Source organism: Arvicanthis niloticus, chromosome 2 (assembly GCF_011762505.2).
Source record: "Arvicanthis niloticus isolate mArvNil1 chromosome 2, mArvNil1.pat.X, whole genome shotgun sequence".
In the NCBI taxonomy this organism is placed as follows: domain Eukaryota; kingdom Metazoa; phylum Chordata; class Mammalia; order Rodentia; family Muridae; genus Arvicanthis; species Arvicanthis niloticus.
The window spans coordinates 103,952,200-103,966,614 of record NC_047659.1 but is presented as its reverse complement, the minus strand read 5'-3'; positions in this window follow the sequence as shown (position 1 = coordinate 103,966,614).

The following is a 14,415-nucleotide window of genomic DNA, read 5'->3' as shown; positions in this document are numbered from 1 at the left end:
AGAAAAAGAAAAGTAAATAAATAATATACATGCCAAAATGATACACTCAATTTGATGAAATAATAAATACCACAAGATGTAAAAATAGAGTATCTACAACTCAGTAATAGTAGGTGTCATCAATACTATTCTTCCTCAAATAAACATCATTTTGACAAAAAAATTAAAAAGAAATATTGGAGTTCAGTGATATCATAGATAAAATGGACCTAATAGTCCCATACAAAACATTCCATCCAAGCACTGCAGAATACACGCTCTGCTCTGCAGCCCATGGAGCTTTCTCTAGCACAGATCATATAATGGAACACAAAGTAAGTTTAAACTTATGTAAAAGCACTGACAAAATTTCTTGTTTTCTTTCTTACCACAATGGAATAAAACTAGATTTCATCATCAAGAAAAGATACATAACGTACACAAACTCACTGAGATTTGACAGCCTAGTATTGACAGATGAATGGGTCACTTAAAAATGAAGAAAGAACTTTAAAAACTCCTATAATCAGGCTGGGTGGTGGTGGAGATGCATACCTTTAACACCCTCAAGAGACAGAGGCAGGAAAGTTTCTATGAGTGAGTTCAAGGCCAGCCTCGTCTACAGAGTGATTTCCAGGATGGCCAGAAGTACACATAGACACCTGTTTTAAGAAAAAATTCTATAAACAAATGAGAATGTGAGCTCAACATATTCAAATCTAGAATACAATGAAAACTGTCTTAAGAGGTAAGTTTGTAGCTATGAACACTTATGTTAAAAATTAGAGAGATCCCAAAGAAATAATTTTAAAATAGATCTCAAAGCCTTGAAAAACATCTGGACATGGCCATGCACAACTTTAATCCTAGCAATAGGCAAAAGCAATCAGATCTTTGTGAGTTTGAGGCCAATTTGGTTTTCATAAGAAATTCCAACATAGCCAGGGTCCATAGTGAGACCCTGTCTCAAACAAAACTAAAACCTTTGATGAACAAGAACAAGCCAAACATAAAATGAGAATGGAAAAAAGAATTAAGACATAAGAAGAAATTAATTAAATGGAAATGAAAAATAATGCAAATGATTAATGAAGCAAAGAGGCTATTCTTACAAAAAAAAGAAAGAAAGAAAGAAAGAAAGAAAGAAAGAAAGAAAGAAAGAAAGAGCAATATTGGCAAACCCTTAGCCAAGCTAACCAAAAGAAAGATCCAAATTAATAAAACTAAAGATTAAAGGGAAGACATTGTGACAGATACCAGCAAATTTCAGAAAGTCGTACAACATATCTAAAATCCTTATATTCCACTAACAGAATGTCTAAAAGAAATGGATGAGATTCTAAATGCTGACAACCCACCAAAATTAAATGAAAGTTACATAGATAATTCAATGGTTCTATCATAAACATTGATGGTGAAATAGTTACTACAATGACAAAATATCCCCCAACTTAAAATCCATTTAGAGCCAGGCAGAGCCACGCGTTTAATCCCAGCACTTGAGAGGCAGAGGCAGGCAGATTTTTGAGTTCGAGGCCAGCCTGGTCTACAGAGTGAGTTCCAGGACAGCCAGGGCTACACAGAGAAACCCTGTCTCCAAAAACAATGACAAAAAAAGACAAAAAATCAATTTAAGCTCAAATGAATTTCCTGCTGAGTTCGGATAGGTCTTTGGAGAATCGATACCAATGCTTGCTAAACTGTCTCAAAGAAGAGAAATGCAATGAATGCTTCCAAAGTCTTTTCAATAAAACACTGTTACTCTGATACTAATTCCAGATAAAGACTAAACAGAAGTTCTAAAACCTGGTGAATACAGACGTAAAATTTCCCAATAAATGACATCAAATAGAATTCAAGAACACAACACATGAAAACAATTATCACTATGATAGTCACTATGATAAGGCTGGATTCATTTCAGAGATGCAGAGATAGTTCAGCATACAAAGAATGAATATAATACATCATGTAAATGGACCAAAGGGCAGAAAACACATGCTCATCTCAATATATGCATTCCATTTGAAAAAGTATAACAAATTTCCTGATAAAAGTCCCAAAGAGAGTAAGAGTAGAAGGAACAAATCTTAACATAATAAAGACTAATGTATGATACACCAAGAAATACTAAATGATGAACAACTCAAAACATCTCCCTGAAACAAAAATAAGGGTGCCACAGTTTTTATTCTTTTGTTATCGTTGTTGTTGTTGTTGTTGTTTGATGATGATGATGATGATGACAAAGGGTCTTCCTACATAACCCTAGCTGATGTACTATGTCACCAGGTTGACCTGGAACTCATACAGATCTGCCTGCCTTTGCCTTCAAGCATTGGGATTAAAGGCAACTACCACCACACTTTAAGTCTTAGGTAACACAGTAGACAGGAGGATAAAAATAAGAATAGAAATCCTTATTTGTAGGAGACATGATTTTATATGTGAGACTCTAAACGTTCCAAGAGAAATCTCTTAGTGCTGACAAATACTGTCAATAATGGAAGGACATAAAATTAGCATTGAAAACCATTAATTTTGTGTATATATATATGATATATATATGTATGTCATATATATATGTATATATATCATATATATCATATATATAATATATAATAAACAATATGAAACAAGTTCATTCACAATTGCCTTTAAAAGAAAAAAAACAATTTTGGACAACTTTATCATGGCAATGAGAACTAAAATACTGAAGACTAAAAGAGGACACAAGAAAATGGAAAGCCCTCTCATGCTCATGGATTAGATGAATTACTATTCTGGAAGAGGCCAGCTTATTGAAAGCAATCTACACATTCAATACATCTCCATCAATACTCACACAAACGCCCTTAGTTAAACCACCAAAACAATGTCATATGTATCTGGAAAAGGGAAGCACTAGTAGAAATAGAAGAGAGATGAGAACTAATCTGACAGAATGCATTAGATGCATATATACATTTGTGAAAAAAACAAGGTTAATTTTAAAATGCAGTTCTATTCCACACATAAACAGGAAAACACTGAAAATTCTGTGGAAGCACTAAACATCCTGAATAACCAAGGTGGTCCTCGTTAAAAGGGCTGATGCTGGAGCTTCACCACATCCAATTCCAAGTCATGGTACATAATGTGGCTACAGAAACAGCGTGGTACTGGCACAGAAACATATCTTATAGGTTAATGGAAGGATGTAAATACAGACATGAACCTGTGCAGTTATAGCCACCTGATGTTTTACAAAAATGAGTGAAAGAATAGACTGGAGGAAAAAATCAGATTTCCCAGCACTGGTGCTTAGAAAGCTGGACACTCACATTTACAAGCAGAAATTAGATTTTCATCTCTTGTCCTACAGAAAAACTAATTCAAAGCTAATCAAAGGTCTTAGTGTAAGAAACACAACTCTGAGATAGTCTGAGGGAAATAAAACAGTAAACTCCAGGCATAGGCAGAGACATAATTCAGAAAGGGTGAGGCTTGAGTCATTCAGGAAATAGTGCAAGAGCTAACTGAATGGTGCGACAGAATGGGAGAAGTCATAGCAGCTATACATCAGACAAAAGATTAGCAACTACAAAGCATAATCAACTCAAACTCAAGTTAATAAAAATCAGATAACACAATGAATGAACAGACTAATAAACTAAATAGTGCTGAAAAGAGGATATACATATGAACAATGAACATATGAGAAATTCCAAATCCACTGTTCATCAGAGAAATGCAAATTAAAACAAGAATGAGATTCTGCCTCACTCTAGTTAGAATTAGAGTGATTGACAAACCAAATAATCAAGAAATGCTGGTGAAGCATGAACAAACCCTGATACAGTGCTGGTGGATGGACACTAGCCTGCCCACTCTGGAATCCAATATGAAGGTTCCTCAGCACAACCAAAAATAGATCACCCAATTGAACTAGTCCCAGCTATTGGCCAGCAGGATTCCAAGATGACATACCAACGCTGCTTGCACAGCTATGTGTATTGCACCCTAATCACAACACTGAAGGTGTGGAACCAGGAGAGGTCCAACAGCAGAAAAATGGGGGAGGGGAGGGAAAGCTAGTACATATAGAAATATCTCAGCCATAAAGAATGAAGTTATATTGTTTGCAAGAAAAATGAATACAACTCGATAGAAATGATGTCAGCCAGTCTCTCAAAATGATTATTATATATTTTCTCTTCTATGTGATCCCTAGATTCTATACATATTCATAAACTAATGTACAAATATATGACATGAAAGTAAGAATGGAACTGCCTAGGAAGACAAAGGAAATGAAAGGACTGTGGGGGAAGCAGAGAGGAGAAGTGGAGGCATGATGACAAATCTGCTCAGTTTATAACACCTACTTTTATGAAAACAGGCTTGTATAACTCAATACCACATATAATAATTATATACAATATTTTTTTTAATTTAAAAGGAACTCAAAGAAGGATCTTCTTTGAGAAATAACATATGCACACACTAATAAAAAAATGAAGTAAACTTCAGGGAAGCCGTCAAAGTCTGTTAAAGAGAGTATAAATAATAAGTCAATTAAGGAGACTGAAATGCTCAATATACCGAGAAAGAGGGGAAAATGGAAGAGCAAACTGGAAAATAGAAACCCACAGATGGTATATTTTAGTGCAATGACCTTCGGAGTCCCTCTCTGTGTGGGTGATCTAAGTTAGAGATTGTCAAATTAGGAACAAAACCAACGTCTTCCTGTATGGTACTTGCAAAGGCATTAGCCTGTTCTCGCCTCTGGAGGCCATTTGTTTCTAAGATTTGTCCTGTAAAGATTCAAGAAGGCAAGAGAAACAGACGGTATTTCTTCTGATTTCCATAGATCTAAATCCAATTCTGTAAGTAATAAGATGACAGAGTTCCCCTGAGGGGGTCTTGTCAAAACCTAAAAATAGTCAAGAAAACTTTGACTCCCATATTTCCCCTTGTCCATCATTAACATGCAGCTTGGACGGATATTACTGGGTTTTTATTTCACTTCCTTTCAACCGAATTTATGTCAATGTTTAAAGAGTTTATAGAGGTTTATGCTTCTAAAAAATTCTTTACACAAACTCCTAAACCCTAAGGTATTGTTCATGAAAGGCTTACACAGGAAAGATTAACAGAGCCTCAGAATTTCAGTATGAAAGAGAATGGTTGTGTCACAAAAAAAAATTCATGAAATAGGTATTTTACTAAACACAGTATCAGAATACTATTCCTCTTAATTGAAAAAGATGTGATTCCATATTTCTTTGTCAGAAACATTAACTAGAGGCAGCAAATCTAAAAGTTTACTCTGAGATTTGAATCAAAGGCATGATAGCAGAACAATAAGTACCAGCTACAGTTACATCCAACCTTAAAAATATGTGTGTGTATGTGTGAGTAGAGAGATATGGGCCAAGGCTTTGGTGATTCTGGAAATTCAAGTAAGGTTCTAAATTGTGCACAGGAAAAACATTATTACAGATACGCATCCCGGACCATTACATCACTATAGTTTTATTTAAGAGAGAACTCTCTTTGGAGTGATGCCCAAAGTCCTCACTTGCCAGTGTACTTCTCCCCAGTCTTCATTTCTTCTTTCTGATTTCTTATCACTGTACATTCATTGTAGCTGACAGGCATGTGTTTCATAGAGATATCTTCTTCCAAGTGTATTAGGTATTTTGACAATATTCACCCCTCTCCCTCATTTTTATCTTAATGATTGAGTTACTTGTCTATTTAGCCTATTAGACTATGAGATATATTTGAGAAACACTGCATTTCTTGTATTCTCCCCACACAACCTTGGCCTTGTTAAATGGTCAAGAACACATATGGGATGAGAAAATATGTCACATATTGTCTACCCTCTTTTTTATGCACAAATCAATAATTAACAATAAATCAGAGAAAGTATCAAAACTAATAATTAAGCTTGCTTTACATAGCTATAACAAAACACCTGGACAATTTTACAAAGAGAAAAGTTTTAGCTAGCTCATGGTTCTTGGGTTTTCATCTGAGATCAGATATCCCATTGTTTTGTGTCTCTTATGCAAAAATCATATCATGATTGCAACAAATGACAGCAATCTGGTTATATTGTGAGCCAAAAAGTAGAGAGAGGTTAACACCAGGGACCTACAATTCGTTGGGAGTGTGTATAGTGAATGACCATTGGAATGCCTTCCATAAGGTCTGACCTCACTAAGGTCCATAGTGTTTTCTAATAGTAACACCTTTGGGACCAAGCCTTTAACACACTGATCTGTGACACACATTCCTCATTCAAGTGATAGCACCCACCTCAACAATATTAACAGGCATGAAATATTCTCTGCTTTAACTGACCCTTAAAAAAGACCAGTCAGTTATATCCACAAGCTTTTTAACAATAAAAAATAAGTGAGCAAAACTTTTGAATTACTCAATAAGAATACGTTGGAATATAATTAGCTATTAAACCAGCAAAGACCCATCCCTCTATATTAGCCATATTTCTGTTGCAATTATGCTATATAACAAATAATCCAAGGAACTTGGTGGCTGCTCAGTACTTCTTTTGTTTCTCTGTAACATCCATAGAATAGTTGGAGTTGGCCTAATCTCATCTTGAACTAACAACATTCAGCTTCTGGCTGCCAACTAGGCTAAAGTTTCCACCTGGTCATTAACCAGTAGTTACACCAGACAGGTGTAGCTCTCTTCATGGAGACAGGCTTTCTTCATGGAGAAAAACAGAAATATATGAGGCCAAGCTATAGGAGGCCAAACTAAATGGTGCAGACACTTATACCCTTTGTTCCTATCACTTGGCTCTTAGTTCTTTATCAAAACAAGTCACATGGCCAAGTCTTGCAACAACAGAGCGGAGAAATATACTCTTCATCCTCTGGGAGGAATTCTCCAATTTCCCATGGCATAGACACTGGATGTCATCATTTCTCTCCTATTGTTGTGATTGAAAATATTCTGACAAAAGAAAATTAAGAGGGAAAGGGTGTGTTTTAGCTCACAGTTCAAGGTGCAATCCATCATTGTGGGGAAGTCAACACAGTTGGGGCAGTTTATTACATTACATCCACAGTGAAAAGTAGACGGTAATGAAAATGTATGTGCTATTCAGTTCCCTTCCTCCACATAGACAGTCCAGGATGCCAGCCAGGGAATGATGTCACCTACAGTGGGTGGGTCTTCCCACATCAATTAATGTAATCAAGATAATGTAATCAGAGACTTGCCCAGAGGCGCATCTCCCAGATTATTCTAGACTCCACTGAGATGAAAATTAACAGTAACCATCACAGCTCTACCCCTTGTTTACTTGACACTCAAACACATCATTTTGAAGTCACAGCCTTCCACTTTTTATCCCCAAATCGTGTGTTTATCTCCCAGCCAAAAAAATAAAAAAAAAAAAAATGTAGCCCATATGTTAAATATCCACATAGTCTTTAACAATACAAGGGGAAAGTCTTTAAAAGTCAAAAGTTCTGGCAGAGAGTTCCTCTAAAATCAAAATCACATTCATACTTCTAACATAGAGGGTCAGAAAGTATACATCACCATTACAAGGGGAAGAGCTGAGGAGCGTCAAGAAACAATCACAGCAAAGCAATACAAAAATCCAGCAACACAGACACCAAACACTGTTGCCCTTATCTGGTATGTAAGGCTTAAAATGTAATTATCAAGGCTCCAAAATGTTTAGGTAGCCCTACCCATGTTCTCCAGCTCTGTTGCCTGTAGCACACAGATTCTGTGCAGGCCTGAATCCGCTCCATGTCTAGAGCTACCCTGGGCACCCATTCCACGGTCCTGTCTTCTACATCATTCTGAGATCCCTAGTGTAACTTAAGCTTCACCCTCCCAGCTTCACTCAACAGACTCTTAGCCCTCTCTCCAGGGACTTGGATCCATCACCCATTGCCTGCCTCAGCTGCTCTCCAGGACTCCTCAGTCTTACATCTTCCAAAAACAGAACCATGTGAAGAATGTTGCCAGGCTTTGCTGCCTACTGGGGGAGGAGGCTGGCCCTCCTTGACCCCAGCTACATCAGGTTTTTCATACCTGCCCTAGAAAACACTTTCCCAGGCAGTTGCTTTGGAGAAGTTTAAGCTTTCTACAGTTAGATGAATTTGGATCATGACAAGGTGGAGCCTCCAGGAGAAGGTTTTATCCTCAGAGCATCTTTACTGTTATCTCAATATCGCACAACTTTCCCTTCAGTGCTGATCTATTAGAACAATTACAGCGGTTTTCTTAGCCCCAGAGATGCTCTCCTACCTGGAAATTCTTCTACCAAATAAGTTGGCCCATTATCTTTAAATTCAGCCTCATTTACATTCCCTGTACATGGGCAGAATGAAGCCAGATTTCTGGCTAAAATATCACATGAATCATCCTTAGCTCAGTCCCTCATAGCATTTTTGTTCTTCTCTGAAATCTTAGGAGCCAGACCTCTTACTGTTTACATTTCTCTCAGCACTCTTGTCTTCCAAGTTTCCAATGGGATGATACACTAATTTCTTTTTCTAGCATTTTATGGCGTCTACAAGCAAAGTCCCAAACGCTACCACATTCCAGCCACAAAACAGTTCCTTGGCCCTAAGAACTATATAATCAGGTTTATTTTATACAGAAACAGCCCCAGTCTGAATATCAATTTCTGTCTCAATTTCTCTTTTGTTGCTTTGATAATAATCTGACAAAAGCAACTTAAAGGGTAATGAAGGTTATTGAATTTCAAGGCCCATCGTGTCTGGGAAGTTAAGGCATCAGGAGCTTGAGGCAGCTCACTTCATATCTGCAGTCAGAAGTAAGCAATGAATACATAGACTCTGTTCCTTTCCCTTTCACTGTGTGTGCAGTCCAGGATCTCAGCCAGGGAATAGTGCCATCTACAGTGGGTGGCTCTTGCCACATCAATTACTGTAATCAAAGTGACTCCCCACAAGCATGCCCAGAGGCCCATCTCTCAGATTATTCTAGATTCTATCGAGTTAATAAATAACATTAATCGTCAAGTTGAACAGGTAAGTTTATAACAGAAGAAACACAAACAGAACAACTACTTAATGCCAGGCTCAGAAATTCCATGTTTTAATGGAGAAAAAGAAAAAGTTATTAATGAATCAGTACAGCATGTTTGCAAAAGTGTAATTTAGAAGAAATCATCCATACAAACCACATTTGATAACTCAAGATGGACTCCAATCTCCCTCTCTATAATAAATACGAATCATGTATTTCCCAAAGAGCTTGTTCTTGTTCCTTAAACACTGCATATTTTTAAACATATCAAGAATGCTTTCTAGGGCTGGAGAAATGGTTCAGTTAGTGAGTGTGTTTGCTGTTCTTCCCAAGAACCTGAGTTCAGTTCCCAGCATCCACATTGAGCCCTTACAACTGCCTGTGACTACAGCTCCAGAACATCTAACTCCTTCCACTGTTGTCCATGAGTACCCACATGCACATAACATGCACATACAGACATATAAATAAAAAATCTTAAAAACAAAAACTAAAGAACTCAGGGCTAGAAACATGGGCATCTTTGTGCTTCACAGCTAATTCCAATCACAGTTACAGGCAGTGAGAGTTCTTTGCTTGTCCCCACTTCCCACTAGCCAAACGTGAGACAAAATGTCATAATTTTTATTGTGAAATTAGCAGTTTTTAAGTTTTGATAATTTTGTACTTATTTAGAACATATTGTGATTTTTCCTCCATCCATTATATTCCGACATACTTCTCAACTGGTCCCTGAGTCTCTTTCCTACTTTCATGCTGTGTGTGTGTGTGTGTGTGTGTGTGTGTGTGAAGGTTTTGTGTAGATGATCACAGCAGCTGTGCATTTATGACAACAATGGCCATGTCATATCCAGAAGATAGCATTTCTGTACCCCTCCCCACCCTCCAGTTCTTCCAGTGTTTCTACTGCATCTTTCATGTAGTTTTAGAGTTGGTGATACAGATGTTTCACTTGGAGTTGAGCACTCAACTGTCCCTTAGAAGCTTCTGTGAGGAAAGCTGAGATCTTCACTGGTCTGTAGGTATAGACATAGTTAGAAAGCAGTATAGTTGCATTTAGCAAAACATCAATAGTAGATTTCACTAGAGCATACAACCTCCCTAGACACAGGCTCTGGCCACCTTTACAGTATTTGGCTTTATTCCTTCTGAAGGAATAACCTTGAATTCAATCAGGAAGTACTTGGTTACTACTGCAACTGTCGTACCACCAGTGGGAATGTCTTGGCTGGCAAGTTGATGTACAGGATCTGAAGCTGGATTGGACTGCTGTTGGCATTTCTCTTTTAAAAGCCTGAATACATTTACTTGGAGTATGAAAGTCAACCAGCAGTGAGGAAGCTTCAGTTCCATCCCAGCTGTTTCTCTGTGTCCGATTACCATAGCCTATGATGTCTTCAGCTGGTCGGGCTACCACAGGTGGGAAAGCAAGATCAATGGCAACAGCTGGACAACACTTCACACAGAAGCATCCTTCCCCCAACACTGGGATCTCAATTTATAAAACCATGACTTCTAGGACGGGCATTATCATTATCCATCCATCCAGGAAGGCTCCATTTGAGACACCCCTTAAAAAAAAAAAAAAAAAAAAAAACAAGACAAAAAAAACCAACAACATAAAAACGTTTTTTAAGTTAATGTATAAAGTGGCACATACTTATACAACTTTTTCTAACATGCTTACATTCAGGTGACCCTTTCACCATACCTCACCTTCCTGACACTTGCATTCCTGTTGAAACCTTTCTAGCAGTATTTCCACTACACATATTCCTCTACCCTCACTCATCCACCTCAAAGCTCTTTTCTTCCACTCTGGCTTCTACAGACACATTAACAATCTAAAGAAATCTAAAACTTGAGATGCAAGGCTCACATGAGGGAAAACCTGTGGCATTTGTCTTTATGAATCCAGGTTATCACAGTCAGTATTCTGTTTCCTAGTTCAATTCATTTTTCATGAAATTTTCATAATTTAATTTTTCTTTACAGCTGAATAAAATGTCTTCTACAAATGGATCCGGTTTCATCATGTATTAATTAGTTAGTAGACATCTAGGTTGATTCAGTTTCCTAGCTATCACGAATGGAGCAGCAATGAATATGGATATACAGGTATCTGTCGCAGGGTATGGAGTCCTAGGTATATGCCTGGGAGTGGCATTGCTGATCTGTGTCTACAGTAGATATCTTTTCAGCTTTGTGAGAAACCTCCACACTGATTTCCATAGTGCCTATATCACCTTAAAATTACCACCAACAGTGTCTAAGTGTCCCCCCTTTCCTACAACCTTGCCACTATTGCTGTCATTTGTTTTCTTGATAATGGCCACTTAGACTGAAGTGAGATGGAGTCTCAATTTAGTTTTGATTCTCACTTCACCAATAGCTGAAGATGTTGAACATTTTAAAAAAGGATTTATAGCCATTTGCATTTCTTCTCTTTAGAATTATCTGTTCAATTCTTACACTGAGATCCTTAATCCACTTGGAGTTGACTTTTTTGCTGGGTAAAAGATCCAGATGTAGTTTCTTCTTCTACATGTATATACACAGTTTTCACAGCATCATTTTTTAAAGATGCTGTCTTTGCTTCTGTGTCATTTCTTATATATCTTTGTCAAAAATCAGATGACAGTGATTGTATGAATTACATATAGGTCTCCTCTTCTATTAAAATTTACATGGAAGCACAGAAGTCTGTAGATACCCAAAACAATCTCAAGCAAAATGAATGATATTGGGCATCATCATACCTGATTTCAAGCTATACTACAGAGCCAGAGTAATAGAGCACACTATTATATTTCTACATAAATAGATGTATATAGATCAATGGAAGACCTGTTATGATCCTCAGAAGAGGGTGTTTTACACTGATTTAACTTAATTCAACCCACAGTGGATGCCTTTGTTTGAGTGCCTTTACTTTCTGTGGGTACCGTGACTTTACCATCACCACTGTGGCTCACATTTACAATATGAAAGAACAACTAGCACATAGCAATTATACTTCTTAACTCAACAAATGAACACTATTCTGCTTCCATTTTTCTTTCTTGGAAAAACACTGCACTGGTTTCTTTTATGTTGCTATGATAAAACATCATGATCAAGGCAACTGATAGGAGAAAGGATCCATTTGGGCTTATCATTCCAGAGGGATGACATTACCTTGGTAGGGAGGCATAGCAGCAAACAGAAAACAGGGAAGCAGGAATGGGAAGCTGAGAGCTCACATTTTCAAATATAAGCATGAAGTAAGGAGAGGAAACTGGAAAGAGGACATTAATCTCTAAGCCCAGTGGTACACTTCCTCCACCAAGGCTACACCTTCTACATCTGTCAGATAGCACTACTAACTGGGGACCAAGGGTTCATCTATCTAACCTTATAGGGAATAGCTCTCATTCAAACTACCACAAACATCCTGACCAAAAGCAACATTAGGGAGAAAAGGATTTGTTCAGCCCACAGTTCCACATTTCAGCCTATTATTGATGAGATGTCAAGGTAGAAGCTCAAGCAGCAAGTCATACCTCATTCACAGCTGTGATGCACCCATCATTGTGCCCGTTTACCAACTAGCTTTCATCCACCTTTCTCTTGTCTTACATAGTTCTCGGCTCCTTACTAAGGAAGTGTTCCATCCACAACAGGCTGGGTCCTTCTCCACCAATTAACAGTCAAGACAATCCCCCTACTGACATACTCACATACCAGACTGATCTAAGTACTTCCCCAGTTGAGGCTCCCTTAGGTGATTCTAGGTTGTGACAAGCAGATGTTTAAAACTATTTGTTGAGTGAATACACTTTTTTTCAAATGACATTTTAGTGTATTTTTATTTATTTATTCATTTTTAGTTGTGGGGTGTGTGTGTGTGTGTGTGTGTGTACATGCCTGTGGGCCAGTGCATACATTCAGAAGCCAGATGGGCCTTCCTCCATCACCCACTGCTTACTCTTTTAATGTAGGATCTCACACTGGACCTGGAGCTCTTGATTCAGTGAACCTAGAAGCCAGCAATCCCCTGCCCTCCTCAGAGCTGGGATTACAGAGACTTGTGGGGACTATCAGCTTGTTCTGTGGGTGTCATGATCTCTATTCTGGTCCTCATGTCTGCAGAGCAAGCATTCTTGAGCCATCTCTCTAGCTCTTTAAATGACAATTTATTCTACGGAAGGGAATTCACATGTCAATCCTGTGTACTACAGCAAGCCTTTTCTCTAGACTGAGAGGTAGGTCACACACATTCAAGAGTGCTAACTTTGTTCAGTATGGTAACCTCCACTCATGTGAAACTATTCAAATACATTTAAATTTACTTATTTTGACTAAGTGTTTTGAGACGACTTTTAGCAGAAAGCGGCTATCAGCTTTGCAGCCATCTTGAACCATATACCCTGACATGAGACTTGGATTACAATAGCCTACAACAGCTGAGCACACTCTGATAACATCTTGCTTTAGATACCCAGGACTTTCCTTGGGTGTGTGAGATTAAAGGTGTGTGAGATTAAAGGTGTGTGACTTAGAGATCAGATTTAGAGACAAGACCTAAGGGCATGACTTAAAGGTGTGACCTAAAGGCACGGCTTAGAAGTGAGACATATAAAGGCGAGAGGCAGACAGAAGAGAGATCAGAGAATCAGACACCTTAGAGAGAACAATTTAGAGAGAACAATTTGGAGTAACAGAGATTCAGACACTAGGAGTAGGAGTAGACATTAGACACTCGGAAGAGAACAAGAGGAGTACAACTAGGAACTAGGAGGAGTACAACTAGGAACTAGGAACTCAAGACTTGGGACTTGGACTAGGAAGAGAGACTGAAGAATAAATGGGATTGAATCACACTCTGTCTGGTCTCTATTCTTCGAGTCCGTCCTCACTCTCTCTCTTGCTGAACCCTGACCCGTGGACCGGAGCAGCTTGGGCCGGGAAACAGTGGCCACCAAGCGCGGAGTGGAGAGGGCTGCAACATTTTTGGCGCCCGAACAGGGACTCCAGCTTAGGCCCCAACATTTTTGGCTGCCCAAAATGGGCCAGCCTAGGCCCCAACATTTTAGGCCACCCAAACGTGGGCCAGTGCAGTTCTCGACAACTAAGATTTAAAATGCAGTTCCTTAGTTACACTAGACACATTTTAAGTTCTTAAGAGCCACTATAGGCTATTAGAGACCATACTGAATACAGAAGAACAACATCCTTCTTTTCATGAAGTTCTATGTGCCTCAAAAGAAACAATCAAATACATGACTATAATCTGCTGTTATGTTCTTCTAAAGAAGTCTAACTCCGCCCAAGTCATCACTGACTTTAACTCAGATCCATCAACTACTGTTAGCTTCTTTCCATGTGCCATTATTTCTCCCTGAGTGTGCTTTGGTCTGG